This window comes from Dama dama, chromosome 11, assembly GCF_033118175.1.
Source record: "Dama dama isolate Ldn47 chromosome 11, ASM3311817v1, whole genome shotgun sequence".
Taxonomy (NCBI): Eukaryota; Metazoa; Chordata; class Mammalia; order Artiodactyla; family Cervidae; genus Dama; species Dama dama.
The window spans coordinates 68,721,044-68,731,198 of record NC_083691.1 but is presented as its reverse complement, the minus strand read 5'-3'; the positions used below and the strand labels follow the sequence as shown (position 1 = coordinate 68,731,198).

Genomic DNA, 10,155 nt, shown 5'->3' with positions numbered 1-10,155 from the left:
ACCAAATCCACCAAGCCTATTTATCCAGGGCTATTATTATTGCAATTTTTGCAATTTCTTTATAAACATAATAGCAATAGTTTTCTGATCACCAATGGCTTGATCATTCCTGTCCTGATACCATTGTTTAAAGCATCTTCTCAAATTTTCCACTGAACTTTTCCCTGTAGCACAATAACATAAAAAAAAGGCTATTCTGAAAAACTAGTGTTCCATGATCAAATAAATTTGAGATATACTGCTACTACATACTTCTTTAGGAAATTTACTAAGTACACTGCCATATTATAAGCTCTGAAGGGTATTTAAATCATGAAGTCTATTTAACCTAGCCCAATCCCAAATTTTGAAAATTATTTGACAACAGAGCATTTACTAACATATCCTGGGGAGGTAGGTAGTGATAAATGAAATACACTTTGGGAGATAGTGTTACATAGCATGTAAGAAATAGTTTTTAATTGTTGCCAAAATAAATAATTTGCTTAGAATCAAGGCTTTCTAGTAATATCTATTTTAGTAGGTAACTTTGGTAGATATTAAGATTCAAAATAAAATGTATATTTATCCCTAATGCACAGCATATATTACTTCTGGGGGACCAAATTCAACCTTGTAAGGTGCCTCCATAGCTGGCACCACGATTGGGTCTTCTATATGCCATTTCCATTTGTCATAATATCCATGGCTTCTGAATGCTTGAATGTGTGCCAAGAGCTATACATGAGCATAAACCCATCATCTTATTTCTTTTTCTGTCCAATTCCACAGAAATAGGATGCTATTTGAACACCCTAATCTTACAGAAACATTGCTGGCAGAAGCATGGCAGGCAGGGAGGGCATACATGTACCTTAATAAGTATATAGTCCAGGAAGAACAAATCTTCTTGATAACTGGAGTCAAAAAGAAATAAAATTATAACCAGATTCCCTTGAGTCAGGACGCAACCTCAGACCTTACATTGATCTCTACTGCTGGAAGACTGGGTGCTAAGCAGTATTAGTAAATCAGCCATTTTGTGAATAAGTCTGTTTTATTGATCCCTTGCATAACCTACATTTCTACCATCATGACCACTTTGTTTATGAGCCTTTGAACAAGGACAGGAATGTCTAGGTAAAAAGACTTCATCCTCTGGGTGAGTCATCTATCTACCTGATTATTCAGAGTCTCTTCTGTCACTGCTATCTTTTGATAAACATTCCCATGGAATATAGACAGACTTCCACTCTGTGCCCATTCTGAGAGTCTCATCCACAAGTCTCTTTTCAAGACTACTGTTTCATCAAATCATCAATTTCACTTTTTCCAAGTCCCTGACCCACCTGTTGCAAAGAGGCCTCCTCTTTCAGCTGGAATATCATGTAGAATATCACAGAGAACCATCTTTGAACCAGGTTCAAAAATAGCTCACAGGATTTAGGGTACTTCTCATACAGAGTGGAGAAGAAAGTGGCAATGAAGCAAGAGGAAGCATGCTGATATTAACCACCTGCTCATGACACTTGCTAGTGCCTCCTTTAGGCCTCAGTGGAGCCTGGTCAAATATGCATCACAGCCTTTTGGATGACAGGCTGCCCTTGAACGTGCTTCAGGATTTGGTGGATCAGATAACACCCAGTTCATATCAGATAGCTCAAGCTGTGTGATCATTTGGTGTCCCAAGTGCAGAGACTGAGTTTCCACCAAGATCGAGGTATAACCACAATAAGAAACACAAACATGGAACTTACTATTGACTTTATGTACAGTAATTTATTGAATCATCACAGTGACACATAAAGTAGGTGCTATCGTCCCCATTCTTCAGAGAAGAAATGTGGAACAGTTTAATTGTTGCATCTCTGGCCATACAGCTAATGAGGGAGAAAGATAGGATTCAAACTCAGACAACCTAGCTCCAAGGTTGACAGTCTTAACTCTCCCCTGCATTGTGACACTTCAGTTCTAAGCCAAGAGTGGTTTTTTGAAAGCAAATCGTTTGAAGAAGGCATGACTTTACTTTAAAATCTTCAAGGTCATTCCTGTGATTGTCTTTTGAGGGCCTGCCACAGTTTCTATACAGTATTCCCTACTGCCACGATCACTTTAAGCTGGGTCATAAAGTCCAAGTGGTGTTCATTTCTAAGTATCTGAAATTCTTATGATCTTCCAAGCAACTCCTAAAATATTTAAAATTAACTACTGAAACAAAATGATACTGTATTAAACTAGCATGATTTTATAAGCTTCCATTATATATATTTTCTTTAAATTTTAATTATTCATTTTTCCTATTATTGCTTATTTTATTAACAACCAAAGACCTAAATTTCATTAACCTGCCATTTTGGCTCATGTCTCTGTCTCTGAACGGAGAATAAAATACAACAAAAATCTGTCTTTATCAAAGAGAGAGATCTTCTATCTTATCTCTTTTTTAAAAAAGTATAGATACTGTTCTTTTTTAGTCTGCATTAAGATGCTGATGGTTGCCATATGTCTCATACAAATATAGACTCTTCTCAAACCTCTGGGCATTATATTCAAGAAGGAGACTACTAATTTTTGCACCTTTGTCTTTAAATTTTGCCTCTTTGTCCTCTCATAAGCAGGACAAAAAGGAAAGAATTTTTTAACTTATGTCATCACTTAGAGTCCTTTCCCTCAGGACCCAGAACAAACTTAATTTTTTCAATTTTGAGAGCATGATCTGACCCTCCAAAATGTTTTCAAGAAGTTCAACTTTTGGGGATTTTTTTATTCACAGCTTTCAGCAATTTAGTTTCAATAAGAATAATAGCATGGAAATTATATCCACAGCTATGAATTTGTTAGATTAACTCAGCAGTGCATTTTCACCATAGACTTGCCAATTAGTTTGCTCTTTGAATTCCTTCCACCACACCTACTGATGCTAAAAAACTGCCCCCACCTTCCGCCCTCCATTGGTCACTTAATCGTCCCAGCTAGTATTTCACTTTCTTGGGGATCATATTTTGAAACAATTAATCTAATTAACTAATGACATATCACAAGTAGTTTCGTGTGTGTCTTTCCACTGTATTTTGACATAATTTGAAGGTGGAATTATGTCCTGTTCACCTTTGAAATCCCCACAGTTTTATACAATGTATTAGAACATAATAGAAATAAAATTAATGGTTATTGAATTAAATGAGACCCAGAGACAAAATCCACACATCTGTAGGTCACTTAATCAGTAATAATAGAAGTAGTGATTTCAGTACAATGTAGGTGCCATTTGGAGAGACACCAGAATCTTCCATATAGGCAGTTTCCTATTTGTCATATTGTCAGCCAGGCGCAAGTGGAGACACTCTGCTTATTTGGCAATTTGATTTCAAATTCCATGAGAGAGATGTTGTGATTTTGCATCTCAGGGTTTGGGTCTATAATTGCTCTGGAAAGCAACACTTAGAGAATCTCAAAGTAAAGATAAGCATAAGACTGTCCCAGTATAGCATCTTCTAATTTCTGTTATTCTGTTCTGTGATCTCCTGTCAAACAAGGAAACAGATAAATTATTCTCATGCCTTTTTTTATATTTACTCCTCTAGTTAAGCTTATGTTAAGTCCCAGGAAGAAACTTTATTTCCTTGAGATCAACTATGAATTCCTTAATGTAGGCATCTACTATATAACAGGCAATAGGTGGTAGAAGCTAGAAGGGCAGGATGGAAGTGTCAAGACTAATAACCTCTTCACCTCCATGGAGCATTTGCTTTAGTAAGTGGTAGAATGTGAGTCTCTAGTTCACACTGATAGAGTTATACCAATAACTCTTGGATTGAATTTTCCTCTGGGGAGGGGAAGCGTGCTATGGTATAGTGAAATGCTTATGAATTCATGAGACCTAGATAGAATCAGTAGCAAATGAGTGACAGAAGTATATTTGTTAGTAATTGTACCAGAACCCTATGCCAAATCTCTTTCTCAGAATATTATAAGCCTTTCTCAGAATAAGTGCTCTGTATCCTTATTCTTATCACAGTAGATTACCATTCTGGTAATGATAAAAACACAAGCTATAAACCAATACAGTTTTATGTCCAAATGATATAGTCACATAGTCATATAATTAAATAAATCCTAGTTATTTACAGAAAGCCTATTTCTATCAGATCATTTTCTTCAATGAGTATGTAGTCCCTTCTCACTTACTTTGTTTGATGCAGGCTCAACTCTTTTCACTGTTTGTACAAATAAGGATATGTTAGTGGTTTGTGATAATATTGTATATCGCTGTATCACTGTCTCCCACCTGGCACCCCATACTCCTTCTGACTGTTATTGAACCACTTTTTTCCATCATTTTTTCCCAGTAATACACGCCAAAGCATGGATATACAGATTATTTTTTATTGTAAAACCTGTCAATTAAAAAATCTTGAATACACCAAGGTTGAAGTGTTCTGTTGGCAAATTATTGTTTTATTTTTCATATGCTAATTTGGATATTGTACAAAACACTTCTTTCTTTGTATGTTTTGAAGTCTCATTATATACAAAGTTTGTCTTTTGGTGAAATAAAATAATTTTTCAGGACTTGAAAAAATAAAACATTGACCTTCCAGCTAATTACATGTATATGTCAGGTCTGATATATAACAAAACAGGATCATAATTGAGGAAAGAAAAGTATGTTTTGCTCCTAACTTCATACATACTGATTTTTCATAAAGTACTTTGAATGGAGACGAGGAAATAAGTAACCTCAAACAGAACTTCAGTTCAAGCTGGAAGAAGAATAAGAGAATAGAATTTAATGATGTAATTCATTTAATAGTTATCAACCTACCTACAGATACTCGCTCAGTCGTGTCTGACTCTTTGCAACCCCATGGACTGTAGCCTACCAGGTTCCTCCATCCATGGGATTTTCCAGGCAAGAATACTGGAGTGGGTTGCCATTTCCTTCACCAAGAGATCTTCCTGACCCAGGGATTGAACCCAGGTCTTCTGCATTGTAGGCAGATGCTTTACCGTCTGAGTCACCAGGGAAGTTATTAACCTAGTTTATACTAAAAAGTGCTTTGAGGAGTACATAAAATCTTTACCATCGATTTTACCATCAGTAGTTTATGATTTAATTTTAAAATTAAAGGAAAAGAAAAAGACTAACTATATAAGACTGTATGTTCAGGGCTAATTGGATGAGGTGGCTGGTGATGCTGGAATTTTAGAGAGAGACTACCAAGAGATAGATGGGAAAAATCCTTTTCTTCTAGGAGATTTTTACATTTTATCACATAAAGGAAGATGGCACAGAGCATTTAGATTCATCAGAAATTACATATAGAAATGGAATATTTCAGGCTTTGTGTTATAAATGAAATAATCACTTCACTAATAATTTCTAATCAATATCCATGAAAAAATAGTGAGTTCCTTTGGCGCTGTTAATTTCAGTTGCATGTCTATAAAACTGACCACACAGGGAGTATAATCATTCAATAGGATGGCTAGTGGGTTTATTGCATTTTAAATCTACTTATGCCTCCTTCAAGTAATACACATTCTAAAGAACATTTCATAGACCCTATTGAATTACAGGCACAACATGAATTTCTTTAGGGAGGAGATTTAAATAAAAAGAAAAATAAGAGTAGAAATCTGGGCTAGTGACACTAGAATTCTTCACACCAGACTATTGCAAGCCTTTTTTTTTTTTTTTTCCTTTGAGACAGAAAGCAAGGGATTGAAGGTAAAGGACTTCCAGAATCTGAAGAAAGGATTGGAATCAGTTCCAGAAATCCAGCTCTATGCAACTGACCTTTTACCAATAAATGCTCTTGACTTTAATATTTTTCCTCTGAAATATGAAATTGGTTTCCTTCTTCTACTCTGTTCATCAACCAACTGCTGGAACCACATTGCTCCACAGATGTTTTTGGTGTGTTTGAGGCTGAGTGATGGATACTTGGAAAAACCACATTGTTCATGCTATCATAGGATCTCTCTTAAGGCAGGTAGCACTCTTCATTTTATTTGGATAGCTAAACTGAAGGTGAAAAATGCTAGCTTTAGCTGGATTCTCTCAAATATTATCTCTGAAAGTGGGCTACTTTCTGAATAGTAGACTTACAAAGTGGAAAGTCAGCATTGTGCTTTTCTTTTAAAAAATGCAAAGTAATATGCATTTAATTAGTTATTTAGTTATTTGGCTGTACTGGGTCTTGGTTGCTGCATGTGAGACCTTTTAGTTGAGGAATGTGGGATCTAATTCCCTGGCCAGGGATGAACCCCAGCCCCCTGCATTGGGCAGACAGAGTCTTATCTATTGGACCACCAAGGAAGCCCCTCAGCACTGTGTGCTACATGCATCTTTTCATGCCTTATCCCATGAAGAGTATAGATAGTTATTCTCAATCTGTTATGCAATCATCATTATTTTCATGGGGAGCAGGTGGGAAAAGACACAAGTTTAAGGTACAAAAATCTAGCCCAGCCTTCTTATGAGAGCATTACGACCAAATGTTCATCTCAGGCTAATGTGTTATGCTACAGTGGAAAGATGAATCAGAATAGAATATCTTGTGAATAATTGGAAGTGTGAGTCAGAGTGTAACTCTTACTATAAAGGGAAGGACTGAATCCTAGTTCTTAGTCAGCCAGATTCAGAATGGCTTTGAAGGAGAGCATTTCAGAGTTCCCTCCATAACCTAAAAGTAATGCTAAGTAATGAAGCTATCACAGATGAATATTTTAATCCACTATATCTATACTTGGGTAGCAGTAAGAAACCAGTTCAGTTCAGTCACTCAATTGTGTCTGGCTCTTTGTGACCCATAGTCTGCAGGACGCCATGCTTCCCAGTCCATCACCAACTCCTGGAGCTTGCTCAAACTCATGTCCATTGAGTCGGTGATGCCATCCAACCATCTCATCCTCTGTCGTCCCCTTCTCCTCCTGCCCTCAATCTTTCCCAGCATCTTTACCAAGGAGTCAGTTCTTCACATCAGGTGGTCAAAATATTAGAATTTCAGATCCAGCATCAGTCCTTCCAATGAATATTCAGGACTGATCTCCTTTAGGATGGATTGGTTGAATCTCCTTGCAGTCCAAGGGACTTTCAAGAGTCTTCTCCAACATCACAGTTAAGAGCATCAATTTTTCAGTACTCAACTTTCTTTATGGTTCAACTCTCACATCCATACACAGCTACTAGAAAAACCATAGCTTTGACTAGACGGACCTTTGTTGGCAAAGTAATGTCTCTGCTTTTTAATATGCTATCTAGGTTGGTCATAACTTTTCTTCCAAGGAGCAAGCGTCTTTTAATTTTATGGCTGCAGTCACCATCTGCAGTGATTTTGGAGCCAACAAAAGATAAAGTCTCTCACTGTTTCCACTGTTTCCTTGTCTATTTGCCATGAAGTGATGGGACTGTATGCCATTATCTTTGTTTTTTGAATGTTGAGTTTTAAGCCAGCTTTTTCACTTTCCTCTTTCACTTTCATCAAGAGGCTCTTTAGTTCTGCTTCCTTTTCTGCCATAAGGGTGGTTTCGTTTGCAAATCTGAGGTTATTGATATTTCTCCTGGCAGTCTTGATTCCAGCTTGTACTTCATCTAGCCCAGCATTCTGCATGATACACTCCGCATATAAGTTAAATAAGCAGGGTGATAATATACAGCCTTGAGCTATTCCTTTCCCAATCTGGAACAAGTCTGTTGTTCCATGTCTGGTTCTAACTGTTGCTTCTTGACCTGCATACAGATTTCTCAGGAGATATGTAAGGTGGTCTAGTGTTCCCATCTCTTTAAGAATTTTCCACATTTTTTTGTGCTCCACACAGTCAAAGGCTTTGGCATAGTCAATAAAGCAGAAGTAGATGTTTTTTAGGGAACTGTCTTCCTTTTTTGATGATCCAACTGATGTTGCAATTTGATCTCTGGTTCCTCTACCTTTTCTAAATCCAGTTTGAACATCTGGAAGTTCTCAGTTCATGTACTGTTGAAGCCTGGCTTGGAGAATTTTGAGCATTACTTGGCTAGCATGTGAGATGAGTGCAATTCTGTGGTAGTTTGAACATTCTTTGGCATTGCCTTTTTTTGAGATTGGAATGAAAACTGACCTTGACCAGTCCTGTGGCCACTGCTGTGTTTTCCAAATTTGTTGGCATATTGAGTGCAGCACTTTAATAGCATCATCTTTTAGGATTCGAAATAGTTAAGCTGGAATGCTATCACCTACACTAGCTTTGTTTGTAGTGATGCTTCCTAAGACCTACTTGACTTCACCCTCTAGCATGTCTGCTCTAGATAAGTGATCACACCATTGTGGTTATCTGGGTCATTACGATTGTTTTGTATAGTTCTTCTGTGCTTTCTTGCCACCTCTTCTTAATATTTTCTGTTTCTGTTAGGTTCATACTGTTTCTGTCTTTTTGTGCCCATTTTTGCATGAAATCTTCCCTTGATAGCTCTAATTTTCTTGACAAGATCTCTAGCCTTCCCCATTCTATTGTTTTCCTCTACTTCTTTGCACTGATTGTTGAAGAAGGCTTTCTTATCTCTCCTTGCTATTCTTTGGAACTCTGCATTCCGTTGGGTATATCTTTCCTTTTCTCCTTTGCCTTTAGCTTCTCTTCTTTTTCATTTTAAACGCATGAATTGCAACTTTACTTTTTACACTTAAAGGCTGACGAGAAACCATTACTAATCCTATTAAAAGAAATCCAACACAACAGCTCAATCGAAAAGTTGGTAAGCATATTTACTCATTAAATACTGCTTTTTCTAGAACACAACATGGAAACATCTAGCATGCATGTTTAATCTCAGTACAATAGATTCAAAACCAAGGATACATGTTACATGCTTCAAGGCTAGATTACAAATTATCATAGTCATCGTCATTGTCATCGTCATCATTATCATCACATTTTCTTTTCAATGCATATGATGCTTCATTGGCAGTATTTTGTGATGAGACTGTTAGTAGTAATAAGAATATTTTTGGACCCAATTAATGACTGATTAATTAGAACATTCTGAACTGCTGATGTTGCAGGAATTGACGCTTTTACAGCTGGGGATTGTGAAGTGGGCATCTGTACTGTGAACCTTTGCCCTGCAAGGGACACTGGAGTCCCTACTTTAGTTGAGACGGACATGGCTTGTGGGGTTGTGCCAACTGTGGGAGTACTTGGTCTGCTAGTAACTGAGCCAACACTTAACCGTGGAACTGTTATTCTTCCTGCAGAAGTAGACGCCCTTTTTGGAAAGACTTAAGTCTATAATTTGGAGCAGTCAAGCAATACCTATCAGGTGGCAATCTAGGACCTGAGTATGGCTTGATCAACGGCAAAGAGGTTTGATTTCTTTGCCTTGCAATATCTAATAAAAAATCTCTTGGGGGAGGAAAGGCAAAAGACTGGTCAGCACAACATTGGATTGCCAATCGCACATCATCTGCATCAACAGTAGCTTTCTTAGCATGACTTGAATAAATTTTTGCATCATCTAGAATTATGGTCACATATCGGAAGGCAAACTTCAACATCTGATTTATAACTCTTGGTTCATATTCTGTAATCCCCATATCCTTCAGGATTTGTGCATCATCTGTGCATCTTTTGGCATGCTCTTGGGAGAAGCCATCTTGCCAGACTCCATGATATCCGGTGATCAAACTTCTCGAGCTAAGTCACCCACATTACTGTATTTCAGTCCTGATCTTGATGCAAGTTCTTTGCCTAATGTAGTTTTTCCAACCCCTGGTGTACCGGTGAGCAGGATGTTCGAAAGCAACATCTAGCTTCTCTTCTTCTCTCAGCTATTTGTAAGGGCTCCTCAGACAACCATTTTGCCTTTTTGCATTTCTTTTCCATGGGGATGGTCTTGATCACTGCTTCCTGTACACTGTCACAAACCTCTGTCCATAGTTCTTCAGGCACTCTATCAAATCTAATCCCTTGAATCTATTTGTTTTAATATTTTTGGAGTTTTGTTTGAGTTTTCTGAGTGATCTCAATGATAAAAGTCTTTTATGACTTGAATTTCCTAAGGTTCTAAAAAACAGTGTGTAAGACATGGATGATTCATTTCTATTTCTCACACTTTGTATCTATCTTTAATGTTGTAAAATGGTCCACAAGTTTAAAAAAAGCAATTAAAAGTGAAATTACATGTTACTTTGTGCAGTT

At 37.2% G+C, this 10,155-nt stretch overlaps 1 pseudogene; it reads right to left on the bottom strand.

The window, feature by feature from the left end:
• Window positions 1-8,840: 8,840 nt before the first annotated feature.
• LOC133065576 (transcription initiation factor TFIID subunit 9-like) lies at window positions 8,841-9,755 on the bottom strand (annotated as a pseudogene).
• Window positions 9,756-10,155: the final 400 nt, after the last annotated feature.